Genomic DNA, 20,262 nt, shown 5'->3' with positions numbered 1-20,262 from the left:
TTTTCTCCCAAACATTTCAATGATTTTTCCAGGAATGGTCTATAGGATTGAAATGACTGACCAATTATGGTGGCTAATGTGATCTGAAAATAATATGACAACGACGATGAGATCATCATCACTTTCATAAAGTTAAATAGAAAATTTCATTTTTTTAAAAGATTTATTTATTTATTTCGGGGTGGTGGAGTGTGCAGAGGGAGACAGAGAATCTTAAGCAAGCTCCACGATGGATGTGGGGCCGATCTAACAACCCTGGGATCATGACCCCGAGAGCATAACCTGAGCTGAAACCAAAAGTCAGACCCTTAACTGACTGAGCCAACCAGGGACCCCAACAACAGTTAACATTTATTAAACACTTCGGTGTTAGGCAACACTCCCAGTGCTTTGCAAACATTAACTCATTGAACACTCACAACAATTCTCTGTGGTCTCTGTGGTCCAGTACCATTATTTATCCATCTGTTTTGCAGGTGGGGAAACACCCAGAAAGGGTAAGAAATTTTGGTCAAGGTTATACAAGTAGTAAGTGGTGGACCTGGGATTTGAGCTCATCCAGTAGCCCAAGTAGTTTATTACTGTAGGACTACACCAGCCCCTACATCGTGCTTCCCCCCAAGCTGACCTATGAGGAAGCACTGCAGATTAGCAAGGATGCCAGGTGGAAAGGTCCACTGATCTAATGAAGATGGGATATGGTGAGAAATTGGTGGTTATAATGAAGGCTAAGGACTGGCTCTGAAGCACAATGGGAAGATGGAAGCTGGGCGGTGGTAACTGGAGAAGTTGCACGTCATGGTAATCTCCTCAGGGAGGCTGTAGTTGAGGTTCCTCCATCTTGACACTATTAACAGTTAGAACCAGCTCATTCTTTATTGTGGGGGGCTGTCCGGGGTACGGCAGGACGTTTTGTTGTATCCCTGGCTTCCGCCCACTACGTGCCCATAGAACCTCCATCTCCCCTATGGCAAACCCAAGTCATGACAACCAAAAATGTTTCCAGACCTTCCCAAACGCCCCCAGGGGGTGGGGGTGGAGAAATCACACTTGGTGGAAAACCACTGCTTTATACTTAACAGTGAGGCTGCTTTGAAGAACCAGGAATAGAAATAAAGAGACTAAAGAAGGACCAAAAAACCATGAGTTCAAAAAAAAGTTCCTGTGAGATCAGAATTTCTTGGGTATAAAATAATGTATTACACTTCTGGGAAGGAGAGAAAAGTGTTTCACATAGCACGCCATCTTTGATTTATTCGTCTGTAGGGACACTGACATGTAAATTATGACACTGTGCTAAGACTTCATTGGTCCTTAGGAATACATGCTATTTGGGATAACTTTTCTTCTCTTTTTCTCTCCCTTAGAAGCCTGGACAGCAAATATAGTTGTGAATGAAATGAAAGCTCTTAGAAACCTAAAGGCCTTAAGTGTCTAGTTCTCCCGTCTAACACTGTTCAACTATTCAGGTTCTATATCTCTAAATTGCAAACCTCTTCACTAGACAAATCAGTGAAGCTGGTGTCTATTGCGAAGAATGTAGAACTGGGCTGATTGCTTTTATTGACAACTGTAAATCTGTGCGTATAAAAAAGGGACCTACGTGGCCCAGTCTTAGATGTCAGGTCACCAAAGAGTGATTTCAAAATACAACTTTTGCTTGTGTATTAAAAAAAAAAAAAATTATGAATGGGTCCAAGCCAACTTTTTAAGTATCCGCCTTTTCCCTTTTCCATATACTCTGCCACATACCAGACTATGTCCCATAATCCTCTGAACCCCACCCTCACCCCATATGCCTTTCTTTTCCAGTTCCTCCTCTCCTTCCCTAGTTTTATTTTGTAGAGCGTAAAGAGGTCCAGATCTTCAGAGAGCCAGAGGGAGGGAAGACACTAAGCTTGCCAAGCCAGGAAAGCCAGGACCTCCTGCGTTCATTCTGTGTTACACCTACATTTAAATGACACGATCGCGGAACGTTTATCCGATGATTCCAATTCCAAATCATTATTCTGTGAAACTTTCAAAGCACACTTTGAAAAAGCCTCTTTTCTCCTTTAGCAATGTGTAAATTAGTGCCCTCAGAGAAGTTCTGATTGTGACAGGCATTTCTTGTGATTTTTGAACTCTTTTCGTTGATTTTTTTAGACAGAACAATGAAGACTCATATTCCCTAGAAACCAGTTGAGGGGAAAATCTGGGCAAAATAGAAAAAGATAATCTTTGTTCCCTCCACATCATCATATCTTTGAACTTTTCAAACCCTGCATTGCCTACTGAGAGTGTTTATTTTCTTCGGCCGGCTTGGGTCGTCTTTCATTTGAGGCGAATGTTAGTCCAACCTGACATTGGAGGATTTAGGACTGGGTCCAAATATTTTCCCCTTTTCTCAGTTCCAGTTTCTTACTTGCTAAAACACCCTTAAAGAAAAATTTCTTAAATTTTCAAAAATCACTTTAAAAGTTCTATGTAAAAAATGGCTGTTAACTCAGGGATTTTATTAATTTCTTCAGAACTTTCATATGTATATGTTTGAATAGAAAAAAAAAAAGTCCCAAACACCAAAAAAGAGGATTCGCTGAATTGACAAAACTATAAACGCAAAGCAATTATAAAGAGGATTGGTTTTAGTAAATTAATAAATAGGTACTATTTCTTGGTACCTGAATATTTATTTCTGTGATTTTAAGTGTTTTCTAGCTATGCTGCTTCCTCTGGTTCTATTTACTTCAAGGTTTGCTTTTTAATCAAGTAAAACCACTTAAAATGTGTGGTCACCTATGATGAACTTATTTAAACAGAAAGTTCTGAATCTTAAAAAAATAATTATACATTATAAGATTTCTTTCTTGTTTTTAGCCTTTCTGGTCTTAGAATTCAGTTGTGTGTGTGTGTGTGTGTATTTTTTTAACTTGAACCCAATGACTTTATGAAACAAAATGTTGGATTTTGTACCAACATTTCACTAGCAGATGTTGGGAAGAGTCTCTGCTGGCTCCTTTCTTGACTGATTTTTATTTTTTGTTCACCTTTCCAGAGTGAGTTAAAAAAGAAAACAAACAAAAAATCGTCATGGAGGCCTGCTAGTTGAGGTCAACAATTGTCTTAAAGTTAGCTACAAAACATCTTTAATAGTTTTGGGTGTGTTCCAAAATCATGGGCAGAAGTTCATAAAATGAGGTTAAGAGATGATAATTTCCATAACTGCTAACAACTCCAAGTCAAGTAATCCTAACCAAACAAAATCTTTTGTGTTTCTTTACCTTCAACTCTAAGAATAAAATTTCTTATGTTGTCTATCAATCATCTAAAATATTCTCGTGTGACTAAGAATCATTTAGTATGACTAAGAATAAATATTTATATTTATACCACAATTTTTAAATCTACTATAAGAGTAGTATTTAAAGTAACACTTTTAATTGGAAACATGATGAGGGAAAATTGATGTGTTACAGAGGAGCACATTACAGAGTACCATGATAAAAGCAAGTTATAAAAACCATGGATATGAGTTATTTTGTAAGTTTTCAAAAATGAAAATTAATAGCCATGTGGTTTTGACCATCACTAATAAATAATTATTGTATTAACAAATATAGAAAAGATGCACAGGGCTAGTAGTAACAGATAAAATAATATTACCCAGTATTTATTTTTTTTTAAAGGAGACTTTTTATTTTTATTTATTTTTACATTTTTTTTAAAAGGAAGCTTTTTTTATATTTGCATTTTTTAAATTTAAATTCAATTAATTAACCTACAATGTACTATTAGTTTCTGATGTAGAGTACTTTAAGTATTTAGTATGGATAAATATTTATAGGGTAAAATGTATCACAATGAAGTAGGAATCAGGAGTTAGGTTAATATACTCATCTATCTCACTATGATTCGACCATAGTAGGTCTAGAGAGTAGGGAGAGGGGGAGAGGATAGAGGGAAGGAGAGAGAAGGAGATAGGAGGAATGGAGGGGGAAGGAGAGGGAGAAGAAGACAGAAAGAAACAGAGACCTGTCCTTCTAGCCTCTCACACTGGACATTCTGGCCCTTTTTTTTTTTTTTTTTTTTAAGATTTATTTCTTTATTTGAGAGAGAGAGAGAGAGCGTATGTGAGCAGGGGGAGAGGGAGAGAAGCAGACTCCCCGCTGAGCGCAGAGCAGGACTAGATCCCACAAACCTGGGATCATGATCTGAGTCAAAACCAAGAGTCAGTTGCCAAACCAACTGAGCCACCCAGGCAATCCTTCAGGCCCTTTCAATGAGAGAAAGGGAAACCATACCGAAATGCAAGGAAAAATAAAAAATGTGCTTGGCTTTGGAGCTACCCGTTGCTGGTGTTCTGGTGAGTTAATGATGACCTAAAGAATTAAAGAGTGATTTTGACTATGAATAAATTTTCCCCTTAAGAACCTAGTATCTAAGTAAGATGTGACTCCTCTGTGTTAAAATCCTCACTGGACAGGTGTGACGACTGGGAGAGGTCCTTGCTCAGGGTCACAACGCTAGAATGCAGAGAAGCAAAGATACACATTTACATCTAGTTACTCTGGTTCCACAGACCTTCCCCCCTCCCCCCCATTCTCAGATTGGCACAAGGCATTGCGGAGAAAGACATACCAAACACGACTCTGTCAGACGCTCTGAAGATGGCTTCACACCCTTTTCAATCTTTAGGGTAAAGATATTGTGTAGAGAGTATATAATGAATTGTCATTTTAACAGAAAACTGTTAATGGGCAAATATTTATGGAGACTGGACAAGTAATTTGAATAACACTTGTATATTTATTAAATACTGAACAAAAATGGTATGTCTCCTCCTCTTTTCTGTTTTTTTGTTTGTTTGTTTGTTTGTTTTTAAGTCATTTGAGTTCTAAAAGAACGGTATTTCAGAATTGCATCCACAGTTGTTTTCATATAAGTTATATGCTTTAGTAAATTTAGGAAAACTTACAAGGCATTCTGTTACCCAAACAGCTGAATGATTAAATTTGGGAGGTGATATTAGATAGAAATGAAATAAGGGAACTAAATTCTTACAGTAAAATAAATTCTCAAAAATTTTTTTAAAGTGTTCTTCAAGCACATCTTCGAATTTAACAGTGTCCTGTGGTATCAGAAAGCCATTAACAGCTCAATTTCTCACCAGGTACTCCCCACGAGGACATGAAACAAGCAATTTTAGGATTCTGAGATCTTTCTTTAATATTCCCCAAGTGACAATCTCAGCCACACACAATTTGTTCACCACTGGCGTTAACTATAGATTTTAGATAGATGACAACAGTCAACTCAAATCGAGTAGATTCTCAAGACAGGATGCAGGAATGTCATCTTCCAAAACTGATGCTAACAAAAATCACACACTCAATGGAAGACAGGGATGGTGACCATTGGATGTTCTGACTGGTTCTCCCTAAGATTAAGATGCCAAGAAGCAATGGCCCCAAAACTTTATTAGTGTAAAACAAGAAATCAGTACTAAAGTAGTCAGATATCAAAATAGACACATGGTGTTCAGGTAAAGAATACTAAAATGGAAAACATAAAGATAATAAACCTGAGTGTCTCTCCTCACTAATTGACTCATGTGGTCTGGACTGTGTCTTGGCACATCCTTTTTTTTTTTTTTTTTTTTAAGAATTTTTGTTTATTTGACAGAGAGAGGGAGATCACAAGCAGGCAGAGAGATTGGTAGAGAGGGGGAAGCAGGATCTCCGCTGAGCAGAGAGCCCGATGCGGGCGGGGCTCAATCCCAGGACCCTGAGATCATGACCTGAGCCAAAGGCAGAGGCTTAACCCACTGAGCCACCCAGGTGCCCCGGCACATCCTTTTACTACAGATGGCACATCAGGCTTTGATAGCTCAGTGACATTTTAATTTAAGATTATTCCCTGCCTTTTAATCTGACATTGCAGAGACTAACTCCTAAATCTCAGTATGGTTTTTCAAGATAGAAAGTCCAGAACCATCGCCAGTATTTGACAATTATATTTCTAAGTAGAAATGAACAAACCAGTATAATTGTCAAATAAATAATTTTTTTTAAGATTTTATTTATATGACAGACAGAGATCACAAGTAGGCAGAGAGGCAGGCAGAGAGAAAGAGGGGAGAAGTAGGATCCCCGCTGAGCAGGGAGCCTGATGTGGGGCCCGATCCCAGGACCCTGAGATCATGAGCTGAAGGCAGAGGCTTTAACCCACTGAGCCACCCAGGTGCCCCTCAAATAAATAATTTTTGAGAGCAGGTATTAAAGATCATTTCTCCAGAGTTTTGATCAGCTCTGGACAGAGAGTTCAAAGCAGGTTTCTGAATCTGCGCTCTGAACCCTGGTTCTGAATCACCAAGGTAGGCGAGTCTGGGAATCCCTGCGCAAAACAGCCTGACAGCTGATACACACAGCTGTGTGTTTCAGGGATAGTGAAATGGTGATTTTGCAGTCATCTGATACGTATAAATCCACTTAAGTAACATATGTCAGTAGAACTCTACCATCTACCAAGCTCTTTCCACACTGAGCCTACATAGATGTTTATTTTAAGCTCTTGGTACTTCCAGTGTCTTATTTTTCTGCTTTACTGAATGAATTTGGGGAACCACTTTGATGCATCCCATGTTTTCATTTTTGAAAGCACAAACATGCAGTAATGGATACAAATTGAGTTTTACAGGGATCAGCACAAAATGTCAAACATATTCTCTAATATTCCTAACCCGTCAAATTTATAATCTGCAAATGAAGTTATCTTTGCATTTCTCAGAGGAATATAGAGCACTGCTAATGTCTTAAATCTTTTTTTGAATCGGAAGATTTATAAAATGTAATGAATAAACACATAAAGGAAGGAGGACTGACCGTGAATTTAATGAGGCGTAAGTTTTGGGACTCTCCCTTGCATGAGCACTTCCAGAGGCCTTGGTGGTGAAGTGGGAGGGCCTAGCAATGGGTGCACATTTTGTAAAACTTGCAAGAATAAGGGGTGCCTGGGTGGCTCATTCGGTTAAGCATCCGATGCTTGATTTCAGCTCGGGTCATGATCTCAGGATTGTGAGATCAAGCCCCGCATCGGGCTCTGCATTTGGCATGAGTAAACTTGAGATTCTCTCTCTCTGCCCCTCCCCAACCCAGCGTGCCTGCACACTCTCCCTCTCTAAAAAAACAAAAAACAAAAAACTTTCAAGATCAGATTTTTTGGGATACAATTTTTCTTTTTCTTTTTTTTAATTTTTAATTTTAAATATTTTATTTATTTATTTGACACAGACAGAGAGAGATCACAAGTAGGCAGAGAGGCAGGCAGAGAGAGAGGGGGAAGCAGGTTCCCTGCTGAGCAGAGAGCCCAATGTAGGGCTCTATCCGAGCGCCCTGAGATCATGACCTGAGCTGAAGGCAGAGGCCCAACCCACTGGGCCAACCAGGCATCCCAAGATACAATCTTTCTTAGTGAGGGCTCTAGTTATCTTTGCACAAAATGATGGGCTTCTTCTTATTAATGAGTTTATTTAGCTTTCTGGACTTGACCACTTATAGTAAAGAAAGTGATCTCCAGAGTTCACTGCCTAATAGTTCAACCTTCAAAATACTAAGGATTTTATATGACCAACAACTTAGCACTTCCCTCCCTCTTAAACTTCACTCTTAAAATATGGTGGTTGTATGAATTTATTTTTTCAACTCTCCTGCTGGAGGATGGTTCATAAAAGCTTTTGCCCTTCCAGTTCATACCTATGTTACTAATTAAATTATATTACCATAAATGGTTCCAGAAGGTATTTGAAACCTAAGGGAAACCCTCCCAGCTTATTGTTGCTTCACGTTTCCTTTGATTAGTCTTCAGGAAGCCAAAGGAACAAGAACGATTTATTTTGAAATGCCGACCATAGAAACAATGGTTTGGCAGTGCTTAGCTGTCATATTTTACAACTGTCAGGTAAGAGTCCTCAGAATTAATTACCCTGATTTCTCAGGTGCTTTACAAGCAGGAACTATAATTTCCCCCTCTCTTTCCATAAAGACAGTTTCTTGACTCACTCTTCTTATTTCAAAACTGGTTCTACACATTCAACACCAAAACCAACTCGTCAGGGTCAATCACCTAGACCAGTAAAAGAAATGGTTTAATGAAAATCTGTGTTATGGGTTGAATGTTTGTGTTCCTCCCCTCAAATCCGTGTGTTGAAATCCTAATGGCCAGTATGTTGAGATTAGGAGGTGGGGACCTTTGGGAGATGATGAGGTAGGTCATGGATGGAGCCTTCAAGAATGGGAATATCGCTCTTATGAAAGAGACTCCAGAGATCCCCATCTCAGCCACCGGAGGACACAACAAGAGAGCGGCGGCTGGTAAGCAGGAAGCAGGCTCTCACCAGACACGGAATCTGCCAGCACCTTGTCTTGGAATTTCTAGCCTCTAGCCTCCAGAACTGCGAGAAATAGATACTTGTTTCTGAGCCACCCAGCCTATGGTATTTTCGCTCTAGCAAACTAAAACAATCTGCCTACATTCCAATCTGAGCTGCATCCTGAGCAGGTCAGGAAATGAGCACGTGCCAGGAGAGACCCAATTTTTGAAACTTTTTCAGATGAAGCATTTACAAAATGGACAAAGATAACTGTGTCCAAATATGGTGTCTAAAAGTGTAACTGGCACCAAAAAATCAAGTGAAATTGTTGTCGGATGTCCCAGGTCACATGAGGAGGACTGCATTGGTCACAAAATCCACCAGATATTTTGAAATGCTGTAGAGGTAACCCTAGCACATCCTACTTTGCTGAGGTGGTGTCAGACCTGGCTTCTCACCCAATGGGAGAAAGCACTCAACAGCATTGCACCACCACCAGCAGCACCATTTTCAACAGCTTGGCTTTTTGATTAAATATCTGAAATCAAACAAAAAGCAACATGAAAGTCCAGATGGGTGAAGAAAGGGTTATCTCTTATAAAGGTGGCCCAAGGCTTCATCACAGCTGGGGACAGAATCGTTCCTTGTCTTCAGGAAGTTACAGCTGACAGAGATGAAAGGAGACTCCCCAGCTTTGAATATCCGGTGCGGGTGCTGCGAATCACTGGTCACATCGTCTGGGGCAAGCTACAGCCTTAAGCTTCCAAACCTCAGTTTCCACTGAAGTAAAATGAACCTACCAGCGCCTTCCCTAATGGGTTACAAGATTAAATAAAGCATGTAATTGCTTGGCCTACTTCCTGGCATGCAGTAGATTCTCTACAAATACTCGCCTCTCAGCTCTCAGCTCTCCCCTCTCACCTGACAGCGCTTTTTATCCAACAGCGCTTTTTATCCAATGGGACGATGCAAGCGTAGTGTTTTACCAACGATTCCGCAATAATCATGTATTCGGATGGATAGCAAACATAGAGAATGCGTTGCCAGGGTTCTGTATTTTTCTCCTTTCTTTAAATGATTAACATGATGTCTTCATTACAGCGGCTGCTCAGAGTGGCAAGTCCTGGGTTTAAATTCGACCTCCGCTGTATCTTTGCTGTGACACATTAGGGTCAGCTACAGACTCTTTGGGCTCTGCCTCGTCATCTGTAAAACACGATAAACGATGGTGACGCCTTCCCTAACTACTTTTATTGACACAATTCACCCGCCCTTCACCCTGAGGGCACCTTCTACACTTAGCATCCAGGACCACACACTTCCTAGCTTTCCTTCCCACAGGTCTGACCTTGGTCACCTCCTCTTCTCTGCCTAGGCTTCCTCCATTAATGTGGTCATCCAGACTCACGGCATTGAACACCCCCAGATACTAACAATTCCCAAATATATATCTCCGGTCGAGGCGTCTCTGTTGAACTCTGGACTCAGATTCAAATGCCTATTTAACTCTGTCGCTTAAAGGTTTAACAGACATTTCAAACACTATGTCCAAACCTCATCTTTCTTTCTGTATCTGCCCCACTTACCCCAACTCAGATGATGGCAACTCTGTTCTTTCAGTGGTTCCGGCCAAAAAGTTTGCACTTATCCTTAATGATTCCAGTCACCATTGCCTGTATCCAATTCATCAGCAAATCCTATTAGCTCTACCTTCAAAATGCATCCAGAACTATCTCTTACTATGTCCACTGCCACCACTTGGAACGCCATCATCTCTGCCTGGATCCTTGCAACAGACTCCTGACTGGCCTTCTACTCTACCCTGTCCCTCTAAAATCTAATTTCAATGCATTCTAGAGAGATCCATTAAAATACTAAATTGGATCATGGCACTTTTGCTCAAAACCTTCGATCAGTTATCCATTTTCCCCAATGTAGACACCCTTATATTGGCCTGGAAGTCGTATGCAATCTGGCCTTGCTTCCTTTCCACCTCCTTTCCTCAATTCCTCCCTCTCTGGTCCAGGGACACTGGCCTCCTTGCTTATCCTCAAAATAGGCCAAGTTTGACTGTTCCTTCTGCCTGAAAGACTCTTCCTTCAGATGTCTATGAACTCTCTTACTTCAAGTTTTTGCTCAGAGGACAAACACCTCCTTAATGAAGTCTACTCTGGCCACCCTCTTCCATATTGCAACCCTACCTCCATCTGAACTTTTTCCTTCCAAACTCCCTGATTTCCTTAATCCTGATTTTTCTTTTTTCCATGGAACCCATCACCTTCTAACACACTATATGATGTACTTATGCACTGAAAGCAGGGAGCTTTATTTTCTTATCTATACCCCCAGGGCCAAGAATTACTTGATTTGTAGTAGATAATAGCAACTATTTGCCAAATGAATGGAAACAAAGTTAATTATGGAGAAAATGGAAACAGAATATAAAGAGCTATGCTTAATTTTTTGAATTAAGGGACAAGTTGCACAAAATTAATCAGTGAAAGATTCTGAAGCAGCTAATTTTGAAGTCAAAAACACTTCATCACAACATCACTGTGCAGAATTAATTTTCATATTGTGCTGCAGCAAAAAAGTACATAGTAGTAGCAGTATGTAGTATGTGGAAGAGTTACCTAAAATGTGATTTTTAAAGCCATAAATCACTGTTCCTATTTTTTAAAATATCCATTTTAAAAATTCTAATTTTAATAACACAAGGTGAGAAGTTTTTTTTTTTTTTTAAGATTTTATTTATTTATTTGACAGAGACACAGTATGAGAGGGAACACAAGTGGGGTGGGGGGTGGGGGGAGAGGGAGAAGCAGGCTTCCTGCCGAGCAGGGAGCACGATGAAGGGCTCCATCTCAGGACCCTGGGATCATGACCTGAGTCAAAGGCAGCCACTTAACAACTGAGCCACTCAGCACCCCACGGTGAGAGGTTTTATTTTTTAAAGTAAAACTACTTGTTTTAAAAGTTTTAATATATAATTTAAAATAGCGTTGTGGTTAATTCTGTGTCCTCTTGGATGGGCCAGAATGTCCAGATACGGGGTCAAACATTATTCTGGATGTTCCTGTGAAGGTGTTTTTGGATGAAGTTAACATTTAAGTGGCTAGACTTTGAGTAAAGCAGATTGCCCTTCATAACATGGGTGGGCTTCATCCCATAAGGCAAAGGCCTGAACAGAACAAGAGAATGACCTCCCCTGAGCAAGAGGGAAATCTGTCAGCAGACAGCCATTGGCCTTGAACTGCAGCACTGACTCTTCCTGGGTCTCCAATCTGCTGGCCCAACCTGCTGGCCCACACCTCTCTGATCCCATGAGCCAAGTCCTCAAAATAAGTCTTTTTATTTAAAGCCACTCCCTATTGGTTCTGTTTCTCTGGAGAACTCCAATACAAGCATCATATTGAATTACAGTAATAAATTAATTTGGGGGTGTCTAATACAAGGGTGCTTGGTATCTTAGTTCTTTTTGGAGGTTCAGCAATACACTGTCATTTTTTAAAATGCTCACAGTCATTTATATCCCAAGAATAGTGACCTAGAACAACCTTGTGTAGTCAGTCGCTCCCCTTTAAACCTTAACAAACACCCTCTTCTGAGCCACAACTATATCCTCAAGGACAACGGATAGTCTTCCTTATCCTTTTCACACAGCCTTCACTTGGAGGGGAGGTGTGCACAGGAGTGAAGGCTCCGTCTCCTCTCCATTAAAATTCTATCCAATCTTTAAGGCCTCTCCTAGGTCTCACCACTTCTAGAAAGTTCTCCTGTCAGAGCACCAGGGCAAGGGCTCCTTGCTCAGTAGGGAGCCTACTTCTCCCTCTTCCTCTTGTCCTCCTGCTTGTCCTCACTCTCTCTTCTCTCTCGCAGTCAAATAAATAAATAGATAACGACTTAAAAAAAAAGTTCTCCTATCAAAACTCTAAGTAACATCTTGACAAAATCCACTTTGATAAAATTAAATAGCCTTCTATGATTTGTCACATTTGATAGTTTTTGCAACAACATCCTCTCCCAGTTCTCATCTCTGATGCTACTTTCCTGTCTCCTCTCCCTGAGACTGGCCTCTGACTTTTAGTGTCTTATAGAAAGATGAGGGTTCCATGGCCATAAAGGTTTGGGAAACATCCAGTTAGTAAGTTAAGCGGGGGTGCTTGACTGGCTCAGTTGGTAGAACATGTAACTTTTTTTTTTTTTTATTTATTGGGGCGCCTGGGTGGCTCAGTGGGTTAGGCCTCTGCCTTTGGCTCGGGTCATGGTCCCAGGGTCCTGGGATCGAGCCCCACATCGGGCTCTCTGCTTGGCAGGGAGCCTGCTTCTTCCTCCCTCTCTGCTTGCCTCTCTGCCTACTTGTGATCTCTCTCCCTCTGTCAAATAAATAAATAAAATCTTAAAAAAAAAGATTTTATTTATTTATTTGACTGAGAGAGAGAGAGAGAGTACAAGCAGGGAAAGTAGCAAGCAGAAAGAGAGGGAGAAGCAGACTTCATCTTCAGGCAGGGAGCCTGATGCTGGGCTCCATCCCAGGAAGCGAGATCATGACCTGAACCAAAGGCAGATGCTTAATTGACTGAGCCACCCAGGTGCCCCAGAACAGGCAACTCTTGATCTCGAGGTTGTAAGTTCGAGTCCCATGTTGGGTGTAGATATTACTTAAAAATAAAATCCTTGGAAAAAAAAGAGTTAAAATTCTCTAATATAGGGGTTATTAGAGCCTTTGGCATGCTAAGGAGCACTGTGACTCTCCAAAGAGAACTATAACTTAGAGCATGAACAGTGGAGTAGAGTTAGAGAGGATAAAGCCCAAGGGAAACTTCTGTAGAAGACTGAGAAGAGGTAATCAGAGAAACTAGGGCAGAATGATGTCATGGAAGTCAGGGGTGGGCAGACTTTCAAGGAGGGAGCGTCAACAATATTGGATGTTCCAGAGAGGTCAAGTAAGGTTTTAACTGAAAGTAAGCTGTGAATTTAGAGGCTAGTAAATCACTGGTGATGCAATGATAGCAGTGTAGTGGCAGATATTGGCATGGGAAGGGAGCTCTCTGCAGTGGGCTGAGTGGTCATTACAAAAATGGAGATAAATACAGATCACCGATTCAAGAACTTCATTACAGGATCATGGTGAGCTCTTTCCCACGGCAACTGTAGAGGCTTGAACATGTTTGCAGCCCATGATTGGGAGCTGGCAATGAAGATAAGTGAACATGGAACAAAGGACCCAAGGAGACTGGAGGAGTATCATCCTGAGCACGGGGAAGAAACTAGCTTTCGGGGGCAGAGGGAAATTTTGGTTCAGGAGGGAAATTGCTAAAGATGGACACAAATGTGCACAAGTATCAATTCATCTGCTTCTCTCCTTCATGAGGTACCTTCTCAGAATATAATCTGGTTATTTATTCATTTTTAAGATTTTATTTATTTATTTGAAAGAGACAGAGTGGCAGAGGAAGAAACAGACTCCCCACTGAGCAAGGAGTCTGATGTGGGGCTCGGTCCCAGGGCCCTGGGATCATGACCTAAGCCAAAGGCAGACGCTTAACCGACTGAGCCACCCAAGCGCCCACAACCTGATCATACTGAGCTTCCTTCAGAGGCTTCCCCCTTGCCTTCAGGATGAATGCCAAATTCCTTCAAATAGCCTTTCAGAACTGGCTTGTCTTTCCAGCCTCCCCCTCAATCACTGACCCCCACAGACTCTGTGTTCAAGTCCTCCCCCACCCCCAGAGGGCTCCCACTGCTCTTTGAACACTTCATGTCTTTCCATCCTCCACTGTCCCTGGAATCCCCTCCTTCCAACCCTCGCCTGACAAATGGGGAACTTCCATAGATAATCCAGTGCCCCCTCAAACATCATGAAAGGCAAAGCCTTCCCCAGTCCCTTCTATCATTCTGTACATAGACCTTCTCTATCTGATGCAGCACGTTTTAGAAGCCTTTATTATTTTTTATTATAAACTATCTTTGGCATATCTGTGTCTTCCATTGAATAGCATTAGAAACCTGACACTGTTAGGAACTGTGTGACACATTTGTACCTACATCATGCTTCACACACAATTAGAGATAATTAAATGTCTGTTCCAAACAAAACTGAACAGGTCTTGTCTTCAAATACGATGTATAAACTTTTTTAGTATATATTATAAATACTATAAACTATATTTACATAGAGCATGAAATATATTTTAAAGATGGAAAAAAAAAGATGGTATAAACTACGTATCTTTGTAATTTAGCACACTGCTCAGCACACTAGACCCACAAATACTAGGTGAACTAAAATACAATACTAAGCTTTAGTGATACTTTAATAACTCTTTGATAATATTAAAGTTTATAGCGTCTTTGCATGAAAATCTAAAAGTAACTTTCACATTGCAGGACTCTAAACTACCCTCACTCTAACTACACATAAAAGGAAAAAAATGACATATTTGAGTGAAACATGGGTGCATATGAACAGTTATTCTTCAGTGCATTCTATAGAGTCATTATTTTAATATTTTTCTCCCATTTAATTTTTTCTCTTGTATCAGCTAAAAATGAACCCTGGAAAGGGAAAAACTGCTTCCCTAAAAATAGAATATATAAGTTTCCTGTCCTCCACAAACTGAAGAATTTACTGCAGTAATGAAATACATGTAATTTGCATCCATTTATTTTAATTGGTTGGTTTTCAGCACTACCAGAATCTCTTTTTCTTTCTTTCTTTAAAGCTTTTATTTATTTGAGAGTGAGAGAGCGTGACAGAGAGCGAGCAAGAGAGCGCCTATGCGCGTGCGCGAGCAGGAGGGATGGGGGAGGGGCAGAGGGAAAGGGAGAAGCAGACTCCCTGCTGAGGAGGGAGCCCAGGATCCTCACTCAGATCATGACCTGAGCCACAGGCAGACACGTCACCAACTGAGGCACCCACTCACCCCAGACCTCTTTTTCTAATAAATTTTTCATGCCCCTTTACTATCCTGAAATAAAATTTATGGGTAATATAACATTTTCTATGTGTATATGTGTATATATGCATACATATAAATATATATAAACATGTATAAAATTTGGAAAACTAAATATAGTGTTCAATATCAAAGAGAAATGAAAAGAAAGCAATATATAGTAAAATATTATATATTTTGATTTATAAATGTTTATACATGAGTCCGTTAGAATACACAATATTGAAGAATTCAGGTATTAGTCTATACTTACAATGTTAAACTGGATTTAAGAGAAAAAGACCTGAAGCCATTCCAAATGGTACAGGAAAATAAAAAAACAGGCTCACTGTGGATATTTACTTATGCATTAAGGCTGTGCAAAAAAAAAAAAAAAGAAAAATTTTGTTTACAGCTAAATTGGTGTAAGTCATAGGCTCAGATAATTATAAAGATTTCACTTATTTGAACATGCTGTGGGACTTGGTTGCAGGATGAAGGATGAAGTGTGAGGGACACAGGGAAGTTCTTCATTTTACAATACTGTCTGGCACAGAGATATTTATCAGCTCTGGTCCCTGCCCAGCAGTGTAGAGCACCCACTATCACTGTGATAATCAAATGGGTCCCCAGAACTCCATAACACTCCCTGGGGCAGTAACACCCATTGGTAGCTCCCCATCGAATTCCTTGAACACAGACTCAGCTAATAGAAACCTGAAAGCTTTCGTGGAAACCATTACAAAGTGAATATTCTCCACTTACACAGCTGATGTCACATGGCCTATAAATTTAATTTTTTAAGGGTAAACCTATGATCGCCCATGTTCCACTGGTGGTAATTGTTCTCACAAGAAAACTACGAAGGAGATATTGGAGAGGACACAGGATTTATTGAGGCCGTTTTGGTACAGTTTGCTGGCTTTTCAATTCCGTAATTTTCTCTTACCTCTTGATTTTTTAATTACTCCCTGCTCCAAGTCTAAGCCCAATATAATTCTGCCTACTCACAATATGCTGTATTCCAAAGGATAACACGTTCAGCTAGAAACGTTTAACCAATTTTGATGATCTAACTGGGATAATTGGTCTCTTAAGTATTCTTAACTGTCAAGAATAGTATGCCTAAAGATATTTCTTTTTTTTTCGCTCCAGGCACGTTCTGCCACATACTTAAATGATTTTAAAGCTCTCTGATCCAAATCTTTAATAAAAATCTTTGAAAAGACAAACATATCATGAAATCTTAACCCAGTCTGCGTTACCTTCAAAGATATAACACAGACACTCATATTAATTAAGCTGCAAGTGCCTGAAGCCTAATTAGGAATCTTGGACTCAACATTCTGAAAGAGTCCCAAATATTTTCTGACTGATCCTGTTTCCATGGAAACTAAACTTGGGAAGTAGTAAAAGACAGCAGAAATGACAAAATGGTACCACAGAAATTAGCTAAAAGAGTTATTTTTCATTTCAAAATAGAGGGGAAAAAATCCTCGTGTCCTACTATCAGATAGCACCTAGCAACTTAAAAGTCAATACCTATAAAAAATTTAGGAAGTGTGTGATATATGAAAATATTTATTTTTGCTTATGACAATATTCATGTTTTTCTTTTGATATTAACTTCTAGGAAAAAAGCCAGAAAATTATGGGGACTTTTTCTATTTCCCTTTTAAATGATCTATGATGCTAGAGTATGACTAAATTTGATAATAAATCCTTCAACAGTATTGGATGAGCTCATGTTTGGATATTTTTCCCATTTAGTTAAACAATATTTTCAGATCATGAAATACTTATTATTTCGGGCTAATGGCTTACCCCTCAGGTTAATATTGGTTTGAATTCAATTTGAGTTGTGAACAGAAGGCATGTATATGTTAAGAGAAAACCGCACTACAAATACACCGAATGTCAGAAAGCATTTTAATAACATATTAAGATATTTAAGCCATCACCCACACTCTAAATGGAATACTCAAATTATTTTCTTGTTATGCCAGAAAAAAATTAGTCATCCTTCAGTGCCCCTGCAGGATACTGTGTGCTGATTCTAAATCCATACATGGTACGACAGAGGCTCCCCTCTCTTCTCCCTGTGCCTTTATAGTGCCAGAGTGAACACCAGAATAGAGCACCTTCTATTTCCCCTAAAAATCTCCTCAGCCTTCTCTCTTTCCTTATAGTTCCCAGTAGCCTCATCTCCCACATAGAAAAAAAAAAAAATGGGATCTGGAGTCAACAGTTCTAACTTATTTAAGACCTGCTTCTGTGTCTCCCTAAACATGTTCCGAACCTCTGCTTCTCCTTTATGAAACCTTGATAAAAATAGTTCCGGGTACCTCACAGGTATGTTAACAGGAGAATTAAGTAATATAATTTGTGTGAAGTGTTTTGTCAATCCTAAAGTTCCATTCAAATGCTAATTCTGTCTTCTTTTTTTTAATTAAAAAAATTTTTAATCATTTTTTTATTAATCATTTTTTAATTTATTTTCAGCATTACAGTATTCATTGTTTTTGTACCACACCCAGTGCTCCATGCAGTCCATGCCCTCTCTAATACCCACCACCTGGTTCCCCCAACCTCCCACCCCCCCACCTCTTCAAACCCTTCAGATTGTTTTTCAGAGTCCATAGTCTCTCATTGTTCACCTCCCCTTCCAATTTCCCCCAAATGCCTTCTCCAAAACAGATAATCATATCAAAAAATGGGCAGAAGATATGAACAGACACTTCTCCAATGAAGACATACAAATGGCTATCAGACACATGAAAAAATGTTCATCATCACTAGCCATCAGGGAGATTCAAATTAAAACCACACTGAGATATCACCTTACACCAGTTAGAATGGCTAAAATTAGCAAGACAGGAAACAACATGTGTTGGAGGGGATGTGGAGAAAGGGGAACCCTCTTACACTGTTGGTGGGAATGCAAGTTGGTGCAGCCTCTTTGGAGAACAGTGTGGAGATTCCTCAAGAAATTAAAAATAGAACTTCCCTATGACCCTGCAATTGCACTACTGGGTATTTACCCCAAAGATACAGATGTAGTGAAAAGAAGGACCATCTGTACCCCAATGTTTATAGCAGCAATGGCCACGGTCGCCAAACTGTGGAAAGAACCAAGATGCCCTTCAACGGACGAATGGATAAGGAGGATGTGGTCCATATACACTATGGAGTATTATGCCTCCATCAGAAAGGATGAATACCCAACTTTTGTAGCAACATGGACGGAACTGGAAGAGATTATGCTGAGTGAAATAAGTCAAGCAGAGAGAGTCAATTATCTGTCTTCTTTTTAATCCTTCAGGTCAGCCATAGCTTTGCTCTGATCTCCCTTGGTTCTTCTGGCCTCCAGATAACTGACTTGGCAAAATTCCTCCCTGCTTTGTGCACCATTTCCCTGGGCACTTTTTCTTCATTGTCTCTGATCTTTTATATTCTGTAGCTGATCACCTTCTCCAGACTTCTGTCCTTTGCCCCTACTAATCAACCTCTATATTTTCCCCAAGAATGTCTTCTCCCAGAGTGAATCTCCCTATTTTTGTTTACCAGGTAAGTACAGGGGATAGGTACAAGAGGATTTACGCCTTTATCCTCTTTTCAACGCTCTATAGACACATTTTTTTTTTAAAGATTTTATTTATTTGACAGAGAGAGAGATCACAGAGAGAGAGAGAGGAGGAAGCAGGCTCCCTGCCTAGCAGAGAGCCCGATGTGGGACTCGATCCCAGAACCCCGAGATCAGGACCTGAGCTGAAGGCAGAGGCTTAACCCACTGAGCCACCCAGGCAGCCCCTATAGACACATTTTTAGTTGGATATTTTGTTGCCTCTTGATATGTACAAAGTAATCATTCCTTCTCAATGTAAACACTATGATTTCTCTGGTTCTTCAAATTTACAAACTTGAAATTACTGTTTTGATGTCTTTGATGGTCCCCCATATTTAATCAACCATTAAATCTTACCAATTTCTATTTTCAATGTCTTTTGGATTTAACTGTTCTTAAACAATTTTGGCAGCTGTTACCTTAATCATGTACCCTTTTACCTAATACTCAAGGTATAGTCACCTCTTTTCTTCTAAGTCTATTCAGTATGTAAGGCTCAAAATTATTGTTTACCCTAAATACCAGCTTTTGGTATACTGCTTCACTCTTCAAAACTTCCAGCAACTTCCTGATGGCCCACTGCATCAGAAACTTTATACATAATATACAATCAACTCCATGAATATCAAACCATTTCTTGCCCCTTTTCAAAACAAGCTCTGTGTTCTAACCAATAAGAACTCTGAAAGGGGTAGTTTAGAACACCATACAAAATAATTTTAGCATCTAAGTATGGTACATTTTTTTCCCCATTTGAAAACAAAACGTTAAATTATGAAGAAATCTAATCATCATTAAATAAACCCCTTCATTGGGGCGCCTGGGTAGCTCAGTGGGTTAAAGCCTCTGCCTTTGGCTCGGGTCATGATCTCAGGGTCCTGGGATCGAGCCCCACATCGGGCTCTCTGCTCAGCGGGGAGCCTGCTTCCTCCTCTCTCTCTGCCTGCCTCTCTGCCTACTTGTGATCTCTGTCTGTCAAATAAATAAATAAAAATATTAAGAAAATAAATAAATAAACCCCTTCATTTTACAAATAAGGAAAATGAGATCCAAATACAATAGTTTTCTAAAGCCTTACAAAAAACTAAGAGCGAACTAATACAATCTTAGTTCTTTGCATCCCAAGCTCCATTTTATATACGCGATAATTTTTGTTTCCTTGTAAACAAGTGACATTTATGGTTGGAGGTATAAGGAGGTCTTCTGACCCTCCAGTACAGATGTTTTCACCTGGACGTATAACTTATGAATCCAATAACATACCCCTGCCAAATAGACTGAGAACTCTAATTTATAAAATTAATCAACTTGAAAAATGAACATGATTCTGCCCACCATTCCAGTCAGTGTGA

At 39.8% G+C, this 20,262-nt stretch overlaps 1 protein-coding gene across 1 annotated transcript in view; it reads right to left on the bottom strand.

Moving 5' to 3' along the window:
- Positions 1-20,262, bottom strand: part of LOC111151830 (junctional adhesion molecule 2) — a 65,246-nt gene that overhangs the window by 27,455 nt on the left and 17,529 nt on the right. The gene's annotated exons all lie outside the window — the stretch shown is intronic.

The sequence above is a fragment of the Enhydra lutris genome, unplaced genomic scaffold (genome assembly GCF_002288905.1).
Source record: "Enhydra lutris kenyoni isolate GAN:26980312 unplaced genomic scaffold, ASM228890v2 scaffoldscaffold2, whole genome shotgun sequence".
Classification (NCBI taxonomy): Eukaryota; Metazoa; Chordata; class Mammalia; order Carnivora; family Mustelidae; genus Enhydra; species Enhydra lutris.
This window is presented reverse-complemented; position numbering and strand designations above follow the sequence as displayed.